The sequence below is a fragment of the Pseudopipra pipra genome, chromosome 2 (assembly GCF_036250125.1).
Source record: "Pseudopipra pipra isolate bDixPip1 chromosome 2, bDixPip1.hap1, whole genome shotgun sequence".
Classification (NCBI taxonomy): domain Eukaryota; kingdom Metazoa; phylum Chordata; class Aves; order Passeriformes; family Pipridae; genus Pseudopipra; species Pseudopipra pipra.
This window is the reverse complement of record NC_087550.1, coordinates 23,327,525-23,344,946: the sequence shown is the minus strand read 5'-3', so window position 1 is coordinate 23,344,946 and position 17,422 is coordinate 23,327,525. Positions and strand designations below refer to the sequence as shown.

The window sequence follows — 17,422 nt, the reverse complement described above, 5'->3', positions numbered from 1 at the left end:
TTAGGGATACTGTATACTTCACTAAAAGGAGATTCTGGATCAAAAGAACTAACAGATAACAGTGTAAGCTAAGATAGCACAAGAAAAATTGTTAGACAGGGGCAACATTTTTGTCTAATAGTTGTACAGAAGTCGTTGGACCACCAAATAACAAAAGCATCGTAATGACTAATTCCAATTCTGGTTTAGATGAGTACATCAAACCATATAATGCTGGATAAGACACCTTTAGACTTTACAATATTCGCCTAGTGCCTAACCCATGGCAATACCATCCGCAGTAATTATACACTACTGCCAGCTATCTTGAGGATCAGTTTAGGAAGAGAGCAGTTGCTTTGCCCAGGGAAATTTAGATTAGATGTAAAATTGGATTTTTCATAAGGCCTTGTTTTTACCTAGCTACGAATGTTTCCTTAGCACAAGTGAAAACTTTACACATTTTAGCTCAAACTGTACTCTACTAAGCCTCCCACATTTATACCCATCTTCTTGGCAGTCATCCCAAAATATGTTTGGGTTGAAGCATTACACATTACATTTGGTGAAGCTTTAGCATTCCCTGTTGCTCACATCAATCCTTATTTCTGTTTGCTCTTGTAATTTACAGTTAATGAAAATTCTAAGTTTACCTTTGTTTTTGTTGGCGTCTGTACAAGAGAACCCTTTAGCCTTTTCAGCCTCACATCCAAGTGGAAAGCTGAATCCAAAAGGGAAGGTAAAACCTATCTAAGCAGTTTCATTTTAGAAAGAAGCCCTTAGCATTGTAACATTTCTGAACAAACAGCGAAAGACCCTTGCTCAAGGCTTGACCTGTGCCTGCTCTTGTGAGTAGGCTTGTAAGTAGCAGGTAGACACCAGATTAGCAGTTGATCATAACATCAGAATGCCAGATCTCAATGACCATCTGGTTAATGGCCTTAACCAGTTCCTGCTTCCTTCCAATTCAGGCAAGATTCTGGCTGAATTTAACAGGAATTTGCCTGATTACCAACGTGGGAACGTGGCTAATAACAAACTCGTACTGATGACCTTAACACAGCATAGGCAATATTGACAAAACAAACCATTCTGGAGTTAGTGCAGTCTTTTCTAACGAGCCTGTTACAAATTGTCTCACAGATTTTCAGTTCAGGATATACAATTTCTGTCTACCTACAGTACCACCTATGCACGGAGCTGTGTACATACAAGGTTATAATGTTAAGCAATGAGCTGTAAACAGATGGTACGTGTATAATTTCTGTACATACACACAATTAGATAATGTGCGTAATTTGTATTATGCTTTTAAAGACATTTATTTGAAAGACAGTTTTGTGCATTAAAAATTCCTATGCAGCTATCAAATTATTGTAAAAGTAAGCTTTAAAATACACCCTTTTCATTTATTTTTGATGCTCATTACGCGTTCTGAATCATTGCACGTTCTGAAACATTACCTTTTACATTAACAAGATATTTTGCAGGTGAGAAATACTGACAAATTCAGAAAAATGTGTAACACAGAATTATGGTACAGCTGCATGTTTCTGGAAAAAGCAGGTCTTCATGAAGGCAAGCCTGACCAAGCCTTCCTGCATCTGCTTACAGTGCTGTGTACAAGCTGTTTTTCTCATGTCATCAAAGCGTTGCGTTATCAGTAGGAACTCTGATCACATTTTGAAAGTTCATTTCCTGCTCTCTGGTTCTTCTGTTGCCATTGCAGAGGCTGTGCAGTCTCACAGGCTGGAGGACAAGGCATGGGAGAAAAGCACTGTTTGCACCTGTTTAAAATCTCCAGTGCTTTGTGTGGTTCCTGGGCAACAGGCAGGAATCCTGAAAAGCTAGGCTGCACTTGCTCAATTGTTGCTGGCAGCTGTGACTTTGAGAGAGCACATAGCAGCTCGTTAGCAGGTTGCTTGTGTTATGTGACATGCACCAAGCATGTCAAACTCTGAGCTGAGCTCGCCGCCTTTGCTGCCTACAGTCGAGGCCGGGTTGCCTGGGGTTGCAGACTTGGCCAAGGAAAGCATTGTAGGGATGTAAGGTGAGTTCCTCATTGGTAAAGGGGCAGGGAGGTGAGGCAAATAGATGTGAATCAGTGTTTTCTGGTTGCAAAAGGGGAACAGTAGCATGTAGGTTCTCTGCACCAATGGGTGCTATTTTCTTCTAGCAATTATGTTCTTTCAGAGTATATTTGCAATGGTGCAACATAGAAATGCAGGGGATAACATGGAATTCAGTGTGAAAGTGTGTGTAAGTGTGCACACAGACACATGCATACATCATATATTCATTTCAGTATGGAAATACAAGATGACTTCATGGGGTAATTTTAAATTTTATTATGAGCTTTGATTTCTATGTCTTGCTACTTTGAGGGATCAGAATCAAACCAACCTCTGCAATCTTGATCTTGGCCTATTTAGGCAGCATCCAAGCAGCAAATGCAGTCGTACTGTATGTCTGACTGGCAAATTCAGACCATTTCACCTTCATAACTACTCAATTTGTGCCTCTTCGTTCAGATCAAGCTTCTCTTTCCTTTTGTAAAAAGGAGTTAGTATGTTACAAATCTAGTCAAACAAACCACAAAGCTACAGCATTGTTATGATCTGTTGAAATCTACATCATAATATGGGAACAGATCTGCCATTGTCTTGAAATCTTTTACACTCCATGCTGTTTTAGCCAAGAAAGAGTGATCTATAGACCGATCTCTCTTCTGCAGCTCCAGAAAATCTTGTTTAGACACACAATGATAATATTGACAATGGAGGTCATTAACCCAAGCTGAAGAAAAAGCAGAAGGAAATCTGCCTACTAAGCAGATTAGATAAACTCATGAAAGAAAAGCACATCAAGGATCTGTTTAATGCCCAGATAATACAACAAATATATATTTATATGTATATATGAATGTATGTGTGTATGTATGTTTATATATATATATATGTATAACATATATAACCACTTGCTCAGAAAATTCCTGGACAGTGCTTTGCCAGCAACTGAAAAGATTTAGTTCAGGGCAACAAGACTTCTCAGTTGCCCTGCCCATAGATTCAGTAAGTAACTGCTGTGGCTAGTGTCAGGGTCATGCTGTTGAGCCTGTCTGTCTGGTCTATAATGGATGTGATCTGGACATGGTATGTTTTCAGTTGAACCATGCTCCAAATACATGCTTCAGTGCTTATCTACTGTTGTTGACTTCTTTAGCTGAATATAGAAACCACTAGTTGTCAGGCACTGAGGGTAAATGAAAAAAAAAAATTAAGAGAAACCAGAGTATGCCATAATCATGTATATTCAGCATGAGTTCCATGATTTATTTTGTGATCAGAGCTTTTTGTTTCCTCATCTAGAAAATGGTGATAATTGGTGTTTATCTCATATTGCTATACAAAAGCAGTTATGTTGTAAAATTTCTTTTCATGGTCGTTCCTGTGTTTTTCTGTTGTAATTTCATTTTCTGTCTCAAGCTTGGATTATACTCTCTTGCTGTAGAGGATCTTCTGAATTCACCATCTGATCTAAATTTGGCTATCAAATCATAGAAAGGAATAAACTGAGATATGTATGTAGGTCTGTGTGCTTTTTTTGCTGTCTTCTGTCATGCAGACTGGAAACTGGACCATAAAACTTGCAAACTGACATCACTTTAGTGTGGTCTCACAGTTTTTATTCAAGGACAATATACAAGAGTGTTATTCTTTAGGAAAGTATTTCTGATCCATTTGGTTGGCCTTAGCACTGTTCTTGATACCACCTCATCACTGCAGTAAAAGAATTGCAGGTTTCCTCCTCTGCAGGTAGTTTTTCAAATTCCTCTTAATATGGATCCACTGCTTTTAAAATTTAAAAAAAAAATGAAATCTGTAGGACTTAGTTTAGAACATGTTGTTAGCTGGTAATAACAACTCTGCTGCACGGCACACACAAGTCAGGGGCTGGATGTTTATGAAACACATGATAATAGGTGTTGCATTTTCTTATGTTCTGATTCATTTTACGTAAACTGTACAGCACCAAAAACACCCACTCACAAATAAAGTGCAATAGAAAAATGGCATTCAGATGTTAAGGATATGACTTAAACCCTCACAGCCAAGCACAATAAAATTGGGAGACTTATTCTGTTTATAAATCATACTATACTCTCAGATATTCCAGCTGATTTTGTGGTGAGGACAGACCCTACTAAGAGGATTATGTGAGCTATGTATAGGTACAGTAAGATGAATACAGTAGCATGAAATTTTAGTGGAGGTATGTCTGACAAGATTTTCTCTAACTTGGGACCACCATGTTTTAATTCATTCTGTAAATTATTCCTATGCTTGTAACATCCCCAGGTGTTGACAGTCCCCTGTCTCAGAATGGCATACTTTGTTTGTTGCTATAGATTATATCTGCATTCATATGCCATGACACATCTTTCACTGTTTCCCCATGAAGAGAGTTGGAAAAGGAAGATGTGCTTCTCTGGGAGCCTTGTTATGCAAGACCAGTGTGGAAATACCAGTCAATCTCCTTTTCCATAGGCTCCCTGGTCAGAATTTGGGGCTAGTAGATACACCCTTAGCAAGTCAATGTCTGTGGTGGCAGTAGACAGCAGACAGCTCTGAAGTGGCTGCATTATCAGCTGAAGAACCTGAAGAGTTATAGTGACTTGAACTTGGGTCACATCCAAACACCATTGTAGATGGAGGAAAGAAAAAAAGTCTATGTCTAGGATCATGAGCAGGAACAGAACCTCTCCTTTCACTGTTTCGTCTCTCATCTTGTTTTTTTGGTTTTGATTTTTTGGGGTTTTTTTTGGTGGGGGGAGGGGAAGAAAGCTCATTTTCAACACTGCATCTTCCACATGTCTACACAGTGATATGTAAAGACACTTCAGAGGATAGTGTTTCTTCTACTCTATAGTTCCCCTATTGCAGCAGGTAGTGAGTGACACCTGTTATTATATTTGTGATCCTTAAGTTTACTCAAAGCCTAGTGAAAGTCCACCTTAGCACTTGGATACAAGGCTAGGTATCTTTGACTTTTACCTTTTGGCTTGGTTTGTTATAATACATGTCAAATGAAGGAAGAGGAAAAGCAAGAAATGCCAAAGTAAGAGGTAAATAAAATAATTTTATAAAGCTGCATCAGTAGATGACATAAAACAAAAAAATTAACTAGAAGCTGAACTTTCCTTCCGAACTGCAGAGTCCTCTCTTCCTGGGCTTCCCAAGTAGCCACCCTGTTTCATCATTGAGCTTCCTTGTTTCAGAGGATATGCAGCACTAGATAGCATTGTTACTCCACTCTTCTTTGTGAATAATTTGCAGCTTGGCTGTTCTTCCTAGTCACTAGTGGGTCATGTGTTCAAATAGTCCGTCAAACATGCCTAACAGCAGTAACAGTGCTTTAAAAGAGAGAATAGTCAGCATCTGAGCACTGAAATTTCTGTTACAAGAATGTAATCTTTCCATTACAATGATAATATTTGAGCTAAATTTACTAGTGTTTGCTGTGTTATTGTTCTTCTGCACCTTTTTGTTCTGTTACTGATCTGCATTTAAACTTCATATCAAAAAGTTATGCTAAGAAACTAGACCCTCAGAAAACAGATTAGCACATGGTAATTTTCTTCCTCAGTCATTGGAGATTACCTTGCCCAGTCTGCTTGTGGCCTCAGCTTGCCTTTTTTTTTTATCCAAGCTCAACTAAATTGACAATTATTTGGAGACAGTGAGGCTAATTGTCCTAATTAATACAAGTGGACCCAGGTGGGGATAGAGCTTAAGACCAGTCAGGTGGTATGGGCAAAAAGCTCTCCTCTCTTTGAGAACTAGTACTGTAATGGAGAAGCTGGTGGTACCTACGACTGTAATGCTTTTGTAGTAAGTTTTTTGTTTTGTTTTTAATTTCTGCTTGGATTGTTGTGTAATATGTTGAATGTGTGGATTTTCATATATGAAGGGTGGTGTCTGAGAGAGGGGCCTTACCTTAAAGAAAAAGCTTCCTTTCAAATAAAAAGAGTTCACTGGTTGCTCCAGCCCTGTAGCTTTTGTTGATCCTGAAAGAGCAGAGTATTTCATCCTGTGTCAGAATGTATGGATTAATCTAGAAGCTGGAGGTATATTGATTAGCCACCAAGTGAAGAAGTACAAGGGAGTGTGCAGGATTGTGTCGTGTTTCTGCTGTGTTATAGTTCTGAAATGAAAGCTATGATAATACTAATAAGGTGCATGAAGGGAAATCTTGTTTTAACAGGTGTTGTTCATGGAAATGGTTAAAGCAAATTTGGAAACAGTGCAGAAGAAGGTGTAGTTTTTGTGTAGGAGATGGCAGAATATTATGCTTGTCTAACAAGCATCTATCATTTCCTTGCTATTTACTCTGCTCCTTGATCATCCTTCTTCGTTTCTGAGCTACCTTTATGTCAGTAGCTGTCACTGAAGACTTCCACTTGCTCCCTTGCATCTGACAAAGATTCTAAACAGGGCAGATTCTGGTTGTTGACTTTGAGAGTAGATTTTAGCCCAATTTTCATAGATAAGATTTGGCGTGCTGTCCTATCCCAAGTGTCTGTTCAGTGAAAAACATGCCACTCTCTGTGCCTCCTATCATTTTGTTTGCCAGCAACCTGGCACGCAAAACTCTCTTCAAGTCCTGACCTGGCTGATGGCTATTTGATGGCATAGAAAAAGAGGAAATAAACAGCAGTTGCAGTAGTCCAAAAGACATTAATTGGTTAAGGATTTAGACTAACTTCCTGCAGTTTCCTATCACCTTTGAGAATCTCAGTGAACTGTACTTCTAATCATCACACCTTTTCTATACTTGTGGGCTAAAGGCTTTTCCCTTTGGGAAAATGACTTTCCCAAGCCTGGCAATAACAGAGTTAAAAGGTATGGGAATAGGTCAGCCAGTGCCTGGTAGGGTTCTGTAGCCATAAGACTATCTTTCCCTTCAGACAAATCTGGCTGCAGTATTATTGTGTGTAACCCATGCTGATTCTAAAGGCAGTATGAATTGTATACATCTTGCACATCAGTTTCAGTGTCTTAAAAAATGAAGAGTTTTTTCCTTTTTCCCCTTCCTTTGAAGTTTTAAAGCAGAACTTGCTGGTGACCCACTTTTGCTAACAGTTCTCTTAACTAACCCCTGTACTCGCTTATACATTTTTTTTCTCTTCCACCCACTGTCTGTCTAGCCTGGTTTAAAATTTTTATATATGTACTTTTAAAAAATTGATTAGTTGGAGAGCTGCCCGTTCTTCTGAGCTGTATAATAAGGATTTAAAAACTGCACACTGAATTCTGTATAGTGTAATTAAAACTGACCCAGATTTGGACCTGAGAACACCAGGACTTAGCCAAACTTGCCATGAGCTGAGTTCTGATGGCAGATGGAAGCTAATGAGGACACACTACACTCCAGAATTTCCCAGCTGCTTGGCCCCTTTTTGTACAAACAAGGCTTGGAGTGAAGTCCCAATCCCAAGAGCATGTTCAAGCAAATGTACTGCACCCAGTGTTTTGGGAAACAAGTCAGTGCTGTTGGACTGCTTCAAGAAAATTTTGAGGTGTTATTTCCAATGGGCTTTTACTGTGTATCCCAATGTCATACATATGTTGTCTTCCATCTTATCCTAGGCTGAGTATGATCATATGCTTCAGACCATATCTGAATATCCTCCTCCCATTTCAGCTGGGAGGGCTTCCACTTTAATTTAACGGAGCATTAAGATCCCGAAGTACTGGGTCTCCGTTCGACCTGTGGTTCCCTTTAGTGGATTCAGTGTCCTGGGACTATTCAGGCAGATGTAATTGAATCAGTTTGAAGCAGCTGTAGCTGGCATGTGGTCTCTCAGATTGCTAGCACCTGCTTGGTTGGGTTTTTTTTGTTGTTTGTAACTCGCTAGAGTGAAAATAGTGCCAAAACCAGCATTGGTCTTGGAGCTGATAAAGCACTCCAGCTCCTATATCCTTTTCCCCTTCTAGCCTAGCCACCTCATTACTGGTGCCTGTAATAACGTTGTTGGTAGTGAGCAGAAACAGGTTTATGCTTCCCCTCCAACTGCCTCCCCCCCTCTTCAAGCCAGTGCACTGCCAATACTGACTCTCTTCTTCATAAGCAGCAAGAGTTAATAGTGCTCAGGTGTGCAGAGCGTCTGTGCCCTCCTTAGAAAATTGGGCAGCCCATGGTTTGCTGTATCTGATACAGGGAGCACCAAATTTATCTACTGCTCTAACAGTCCAGCTGCTGGCATGGCAAGTTACTGTTCATGTCTAACAAATGACCACAGAGTCCTGGGATGTTCTGTTCAATACTTCTGCTCCCTTCCTCTGATATAGTGTACATAGATTTTGATTACTGTGTTCCTACTACAGTCAAAGCTTTAATATGGTAAGATTTCAGAATGGACTGTGAGTCACTTGGTTGCCTTTCTGTATTGTGTAATTTATTGTAATCAAAGTTCAAATTAAATACAGTAGTGCACTTGGCCAAATACATTAACAACACACAGTGGTGTGGTTTTCCATGTAATATTACAAGATGGCATATTGCAACATTAATTTTTTTTAATATATTCCTCCACTGACTTCACCTTACTTTATGAATAAAGTTTATGTGCCTCCATTTTATTTTATCCCTCCCTGCTCCAGAGATAAAGGATGGATCTGGATTCTTAATTCCAGCCATCTTCGTCTTTAGTGTTAGCCCCACACCTCACTTCTTGCTCTTTTCTTTTGCTTACCTGAGTTTTTATTTTATGGACCACAGTTTTTGACTTTGTCTTGAAAGACGCACTCCACTGTGGAGTCCTGATAGTGAGGAAGAGGGTATTTACTGACATGAGAGTAATTATGATTAACTTTTTCTTTTGGCTTTAAGTATTTGGGTTGGCTTCTCTCTCTCTTTATTTTTTTTTCCCTTTCCCCTCATTTGTTGGGTATTACCATGTATTTCTAGGATCGAGAGGGTCTTGTCCTCAGATGATGTGTGGGGATTTAATTGCCTCCTGCAAGAGCTTTAAAAATTGCTGCTGTAGGCAATTAAAAGTCAGTTCCACAAAGTGTTCCAGGTGATTCTGAAGCTGTTTTTCTTTCTCTCCTTTAAACCTGTATCCTGCATTTATATCGCATATAAAAAGATTTGTCTGTAGATATTTGGGATGTAGGAAAAGTCTCCCCTACCATTGAATATTCCATTGCTTCTCCAACTCACGTGCTAATTCATAGCTCTCTGCATTTTGTTGAGCTTAGGCATTTGAAGGGCATTACTGAAGGCAACTTCTCTAGGGTTCAAAATATACTTTTGATTCAGTGGAAGGAAAATGTCAGTTGAAACTTACAGAGTTAATTGGTTTTGCCTTTTTTTTTCAGTACAAAGGAGATGCTTCCCTTTATTTCTTTGTTTTTACAGTACAGAATACTACTGGTTTTATCTTTAAGTTGCGTTAAATATACTTAGATACCCTGATAAACTACCTTGTATTACTTGTATCTGTGAAAGTGATGCAGCTAAACATTTTAATAGTTGTTTAATGGAACTACAAAGGAAAAAAAAAAAAGTGAAATTCCAATCAAGGCAGAATTGTTTTTACTAATCCAGCGAGGTGATGTCATTGCTTGATTTTTCTCTTGTCCTGTTGTGATTTGTAGTGTTTTGTTTGTTTGTGGGCTTATTTTGTTTTCTTTCCACTCAGGCTCTTGCTTTCCTGCTCCTTTTTGGTTAGACTCAAAATGTCTACCAATAAAAACATCCATTTGTAATGATAGCTTTTGCAACTCTTTGTAGTCTGGAAGTGCTGCAGCTACAGATATCATCTAATGAACAAAATGCCAGCAACCAGTTGTAAGAGGGGAGGTTACTAGGGCTTAAATTAAAATTGGCTGAGGTTTGTGGCTCTCAAACCTCGTATGGTATATGATTTTAAAGCATTTTCACTATAAGCAGCAATGCTTAAATCTGTGATTTAAATAATGGAGAGTAAATATGGAATATTTTATCTTTTTCACATGTTTTGAGTACCAAGCATCCTTGAGATCAGTAGGATTATGGAAGGGAAACTGTTCTTGAAACCACAATGAATATAGCACCCGTGAATATCTAAATAAATAGCAATAGCAAATCAGAAAGTGTTGTTTGTATGTAAAAATACTTGAGTGTGTGTGTGGGGAGGAAACAAGCAAAGAGTAAGTATGCAGGTGTCTATATTAGGATTTCTTGGTGCCATTTGTAGCCAGCCAGAACAAGAAAGCATCTGCCACTCTTATGGTTGTTTTGAAAATAAATATAGTATCAGGTCAGCAGCAACTGCTAGCTGACATATTTTGTTTCTAAAAGGCTTTTTTTCATGAACTAAAATTTACTTTAGAAATATAGGCATTAAATAATTGTGAATCTACACTAAGTACAAGAGGTAGTAGAAAACCAAGAGGATTTATATTCTTAAGAAGTCTATCTGGCATAAGTGAAGAGAAAAAAATATAGCTGTTCTTTTCAGTTTGCTAACATCCTGACTCTGAGTTGTGAATTAAGCAGTGTTTATAGTGCTGAAGCATCCTTTTTATACGTTCGATTTGAAGATATCAGTTTGGAGACTCTGTACATCTCTTACTTGTATACAGTTAACTGATCAATTTTATGTGAAGTATGCTAGCTTTTTGTGCACATGGAGTAGAGCACTTTCCAAACTAAGATGTATTAGTGACTAGCACAGAAGGGTGACAGAAAGGACAACAAAGGAAGTTAATAAATTGATAATGAAGTGGGATTATAGGGGATTGAGCATGGATATTAGAACCATCTCAAATATACTTTTTAATCACTACCACTCTGCTCTGATTCTGTCTAGTGGCTTTCTAGTGGCACCACCCTGTAATGTATTGTTGAGTATTTGGAAAAAGACCACTTGACTTGTTACTTATTGGCAAGCATGTCCGCATCCTTGACAGGGGTCAAGAGGTTAAATGAATGATAGACAAGATTCTTCTGTTTGCCATGCAGTTGGTCTCTCTAGAAGAGCTTTTGAATAAGTTGATAAAAATATTTGGAAAACTTGCAGTACTGTGTCTGATCTGTGAACAAAGCTTTTATTGTCTGGACTTTGCATTCCAGCACTGGATCATAAACGTACAAAATGAAGAAACTGGTGAACAATTTAACACTAAAGTGAATACAAAAAGATACTGTATTATAACTAACAAAACTGTGTAAGGGAATCAAACTAATACAAAGTACAGAGGAGGAGGTGCTGAGAAAAATGTAATCAACTCTAAATCTTGAAGTGTTTTCAAGAAGAAATCTCAGCCCAATTCTTTCTGTTATATCAACCAGGCAATTTCTTGAAAGAAGCATGAGTTGTCTCATGCAGTACACATAACTCTTGTCCACTCCCCAAAGGTTCAGTTTTTCCCTTTTCCCAAAATTCCGTGCTTGACAACTGGACAGAAGGCTACACTGAATTAAATTTTATTGTTCTGGTGTTCTCCATCCATTTACAGTGCACATAATCAGGAATTCAGTTATGTCCCAAGAAACCCGTTTAACCTAATGAGAGCAAATGGCAATGGGTGTTCCTTACCGGGGACTGCAGTGCCAACATTTCTGCTTAATTGGGACATATTTGGCTGGTTCCAGTGCTTCAAGTGGTTTTTAAACAGGTGTTTAATAGGTGTGGGATTCTGAACTCTGCCCTTTTGATACAGCAGTTGCCAAATAAAGATTAACAGAAATAAAAAGGTCTGATGTCGAATAATAATTTTTGTCTTTGTATATTTATTCAGCATAATTTTTACTTCAAGTCGCAGGCGGGTGGGGAGGTGTTTCTTCTCATAATTGAGAAAGTCCATTAAATAGAACAACAGGATGTCTAACAGGGTGTCCTAATTAAAATTACCCTGTAATTTGAACAAAACATTCATTTGTATGTAGGTAAGGTTGACCTAAACCCCATCTAAATCAGAAAAAATTATTATACAATTTTTTTTCTGCTGAAAATGAAACTTAGCATTCTGCCAGGAAACAGCATGGTTCTGTTATTATACAGGATTCAAGAGTAAGGATTTTCTCTTCAGTGTTGAAAAAATAATGTTTTGAGAAAAGTTTAAATAGATTTCTCTCCTACCTCCACCCTTTGATAGTATTCATTCACGGTTCCGTTTCTGTGGTATTTTGAGAGCAGGGACAGTTTTGTTCTGTGCATACTGTAAGCCCATCTGAAGCCTTTGGTTGTGGCTACTACACTGGTGAACTAATAAGCAACAGAGATAGCAGCTGCTTAGCAGGACTGATTGGCTCGGGCTTGACTTTGCTATCTGCTACTACACAGTTTCTGACTGGCTTGGAGTGCAAGCCGGGTAATTTTGTTATCTCAGGGAGTGTGGACCTGCATGCATAATCTAGGCTGTGTACACAACTGCAGAGATTTCAGGTTCATATGTAAAAATGACCCACTCATGCTTTAGCTGTCATGGTTTAAAATGCTGCTGAGGCAAATTGTATTAAATATAACTTATCAATTCAAAGTGAATGTTTGCAAGAATTTACTAACTTCAGAAATATTGTTTGTATTTAAAAGGGAATTCTCATCATCTTTAACTTGACAGAACTACACAAACTGCAGCTTCTGGATGTTGCTTCCATGACACAAGGTGGTGGAAGTTTATTTATTTATGCCCACTTTCTGGGCAGGTTGGGAAGGGGGAGGATTTTCAAAAGTATTTGAAGCTAGTCTCAATGTGCTGCTGATATATTCAACTTGGAATTCTTTGCCACGATTTGAGTGGAAAGAGAATCACACGCTTGTTCCTTTGGATAATCCCACTGCTATGTACAAAAAGTGGAACTTGATAAATGCCAGAATTTAATTAGGTGCAATAGGAGTGCCTTTCCACTGAATTATTCTTCTGCTTAAACCAACTTTTACATTTTCATCTCTCAGCTTCAATGGGGTATATAACAACAAAAGAAAGGAAAGGGAAAAATCTGATGAACAATTTGCTTAACCTACTTTAAGCACCAAGAAGAATTGTTAAAGAGAAGATAAAATTTGAGGCTGGTGTTGTGGTAATACACTTTTAAGGTGATGAAGAGCACTTGAATAGAAAGTATTCAAATATTGGCATAATTTAAATTTTTTAGATTCCTGTCATTATTTTAAAGACAGTCAGAATTGATGTGGGCATCTGCTGTATTGTAGAAAGAGTAAAATTAATTCAATCAAACAGATATTTGCCAGAATACTTTACATGTCTGTATATATGTATTTTAGCATGTAGATACTTAAGTATGCATGTTTTCCAATGAGCAGTTATTTTATGGAGACATGTATTCAGTGAGAAGCCACAGCAAGAATAATTTAATGCACAAGTGCCTTGTACTGGTAACTGCTGTATCTTAAAGGCAGTTGAAAGAAAATGGGAGTCTCCTTTTGGGGAAACCAGCCAAGCTTATTGTATAGGCATCATGTAACTTGAACATGTCTAAGTTTGTGTAACAACCTGTGCAGCTGCCCGTGACTGATAGAATAACTGCAGCCATCTTGAGAGTGTGTAGAAGACTGGAATGAAAACAAGTATTGTGTAGATGCTATTGCTTCAGACTCACATATGCTGGTATGTAGTGCTACATGTGAAAGCACAGTTTGTTATTGTTGAACAGAAAAAGTCACCAATTCTTATGCCTGGTCTGGAGTCCTGCCCTGGAGGCCTAGTTGTAACTTGGCAATACAAATTCTAACTGCAGTACTGAAAAGGCGGGTATTGGTTGTTGAGCTGATGAAGATGGATGAAGATCGGATGTCTGCACTGATTCTTTTTGTTTTCTCAGTTACTGTAATTTCCGAAGATGGTAAATCCCCTGTGGGTGCTAACTGGCTAGTGAAGCTCTTAGCAACTTCTCCTGAACTATTGTTGATAGTGGTGTTGGATGATTCCTTTATGCCAAAGGATCTCTCTTGTAAGGTTTAAAATGTTCTAATTTTTCTTATTCCTGGAGCCCAGAAGCTAAAGGAAGAGACTTGAACTGCAGTGTCTTCTGTATTCAGCTGAAATCCAGACACACATCCCACAGCCTCCTGCGCAACCGTTTGGGCAGAGTGACTTTAAAAGTACTGATGGTGGTAAAGCTCACTTTCTAATCAGGACGGAATTGATGCTTGTGCTCTGGAAAGTAGCAAAAGACATGCACAGTATGGTAACTCTAGAGATGTAAAAGAAATTTCCTGCTCTTTATTTCCAGAAGTATTTTCTGAAGTCCTTGAAAGACTGTTCAGGAACTTCCTGATCCTCTGGTAACAGTGGTTCTTAACCACATGATTTATCATTTGCCTTTGGCAAGAAAGTTCAGTTCTTTCCTATTGAATGCGGGACCTTGCCTTATTGCCTCAGGGAAGTGTTCCTGTAGTGCATGTCACTTGAGGCTAATTCAACCTGCCACTTGGAAAATGCCCCTGGTGCAGATTGTAGCACTGCACCATTATCTCAAGCTATTTTTCATCAGAAGCAGACTGCTTCTGTTCTGTATGATCTGTATAGCCCACCAGTTTATTTTAAGTTAGTATGTGGAGTGGGGGCTTTTTTCACCTATAAAGCTTTGATTGATTTGGCTTCCAGCTGTGTGATAAGAGCCTTTCTTCTGTGTCATACCAAAGCAACCCTAGACATCACAAGATGTAGGCCCACAGCAGCTTAAACTGATCAATGTTGATGCTGCTCTATTGCTGTTCCTCCACTTGAACAGTTCTACTGCCTCCTTAGCTGTAACCTCCGAGCTTTCTGCCTGGATGCTGAGCTAAAGCAGGGGCTTGATGTGGCTGAAAACAGATGGGAAAGAAACTTTCATTCATCTGAAAGCTCCCTGAACCAGACATTTATCCAGTCCTAGATCAAGGATAGACTTGGGGACATGGGGCAAGGAGAGAAAGGAGGTGAGAGAGGGGTGGAATTTTGGCAGCTGCAATTAAAATCAGCTTACATCTTAGTGCAGTTGTGCTCATAAGGTTCTGGAAAGAATAACTTAGTGGTTTCAGCAAGATATATCTGTGAGCATAGGATATGATAATCAGAGGAACTGTGGCTTTGGAATTTCCTTCCTCTTTAGTTTTTTAAGACATGCATTTTGGTATACTTCAGAAACGCTGAAGATCACACACCTCAACCTTTCCACCCTTGAAAAGGGAAAAGGGAAAATAATGTGAAGGCTTGATTAATTTCTTTTATGAGGTTTGTTTGCTATATGTCATTAGAAGCAGATCAGGCAGGGAAAAAAAAATAAATTTGTAAGCGCTAGGGAGTTTTCCCCTTTGAAAAAGAGTAAAGCTTCATTAACATTTCAACCAGCTTTAAATTAAAATTTTCATCTGAAAATAATCAATAATGTGTTTTGAGTGCCAGTGAGTCACATCAGGGCAGTATCAACCCAAGTTTCTTGTGTATACAGCTTGTGATGTGGATCCTTTATCATCAGTCACAGTGTTACTGTGCCACACATGCTGGTGTGAGTTTGCCTGTTGAATTAACACTTGGCCTTCTGCTGATCACATAAAGCCAGTGTGCTGCATACCACATGGCTGGCTGGGGCAAACTGAGCAGAGCAGATGACTGCTGGGTCCTGAATTTTGCACCTGCTTTGTATGCACACTGACTTGGCCTAATGCTTTTTACCATGAGTAGCCCTATTCCATTCCATAGCAATAGGTCTGCTTACACGAGAAAAGTTTTCACTTGATATGTTTCTGTAGGACAGGCTCTCAGAACATGCTGCCAGAGTGATTGGGTTTTCTTTAACCCATCCGTGTGCCACTGAATGCTGATACTTTACTTTCCCTGCCCCACTGCAGACAGGTCATTGAGTTTGATGTTGGGAAGGGGAGAGTTCAGAAGTGAAGCTACTGGCTCTGCTGTGCAGGCAGTGACAAATGTCAGACTAGTCTGTATCCTTGGGTTTTGCACATTTGAGGGGACGTGGGGATTTGCAGCATGCAACCTGAAATGCTTTTTTTTCCTGCAAGAGTATGTCAAGTCTACATGGATTAGATTTGTAGATGTCCTGAGCAATTGGTGCTTCAACTGCAAAGCCTTTGGAGAAAAACCCTTTGCTGATTGTATCATGCTTTTGGTAGGGCCTGTACTGGAGTTCCTGGCAACTGTTACTAAAGGTTTTTTCCTTCATGCAAGATCTTAAAGATAATTTTATCCTCTTTTTTTCCCCCCTCTCCTCAGGGAACTGGAGGGCTTGACGCATCCTTTACATCCTGCATTTACTCTGACCACAGTCCCTCCCTGTTCTCACAAGTAGAGCTCAGCCCTGCTTCCCTTCCTGTTGATTCCCAGTCAGCTACATGGTAAGTTTTCATTATCTCTAGACTTGTTGCCACAAGGTAAAATTCTGGCAGACTCTCTCTAAAATCCATTAGCACTGGGCATTGAGGGCAGAGTACTTCATGCCCATCAGAGATCGTTCGGTTGTATTCCAGGCTGACTGCAAGGAAAGGAAGATAGCATTGAATTAGCATAGGAGCTGAACTTCAGCATAGATTGTAACAGGAATAAAATATGAAGTAAAATATGTGACAGAATTAAATCCATCAGTTCTAATAAAGGAAACAGAAGAAAGCAAAGAAATATTGGACCCTTAAATCCCATTAACCAGGCCAGAGAGAGAATGCGTTAAAAGGAAGCTGCACTGTATCTTTTTTCATTGTTTGATGAAATAATCTTTTTCACCCTTTAAGTAGTGTGTTTAAAACTCCTAGTATTTCTGAAACAAAGAGAATATACAGCCACCGAGCTAGCTGGTTTTTATACCTTCCTTTTCTGAGTATTGTCCTTCAGTGCAATACAGAGCCATTTCTTTGTTCTCACAAGCTAGCAGTTAAATTGTATGTAAATGTATGCAAATTAGATGCTGTCTAATAAAGAGAGTCATTAGATGGAAGAAATATTTAGTTTAGGGGGAAAAAAGAGAAGAAAGCAGGTGTATTTTGCAATAGAAAAATGTAAGATTGCAAAAGCCCCTCAAACTTTGGATGAAGGCTTTTTATAAAACCATTAAGATATTTTCTAAAAGACTTGCCCTACTCTTGGTCCTATTTTCTGCATGTTTTTTTATGTCTATACACTTCTGTGTTCTTTTCTTAAAACTCACACTGGCTGTTCTGTACATACAGATATATAAGTATTGTATTCATAAGTTTTTTGTTTCTTTAAATCATATAGCTATGAATTTACATACATGTACCTTGCACTAGGCTATGTTTTTTGCTTACTGAGTAGACAGAGGTGGAATCCATGTGGTAAATTTTATTTTCATGGATTGATTTATTCATCATATGCTCTGACTGGGTACCTTTTTCTCACTAAATCATCTTCCTCCATTTAATCAAACCTCCCCTCAACATTTCAAAGCTTTCTTTTTCCCCCCATTTTATTTATCCACT

The 17,422-nt window shown here is 38.7% G+C and overlaps 1 protein-coding gene across 25 annotated transcripts in view; it reads left to right on the top strand.

Annotated features, from left to right (window-relative positions):
- ZBTB20 (zinc finger and BTB domain containing 20) overlaps positions 1 to 17,422 on the top strand; it is a 530,641-nt gene that overhangs the window by 106,204 nt on the left and 407,015 nt on the right. For 18 of the 25 annotated variants that reach the window (XR_010428062.1, XR_010428065.1, XR_010428067.1 and 15 more), the window contains one exon: positions 16,206 to 16,327. The exons of the other annotated variants lie outside the window; for them this stretch is intronic. The gene's annotated coding sequence lies outside the window, so the exon portion shown is untranslated. The remainder of the gene's footprint in view (positions 1 to 16,205; positions 16,328 to 17,422) is intronic. 25 annotated transcript variants of the gene reach the window in all.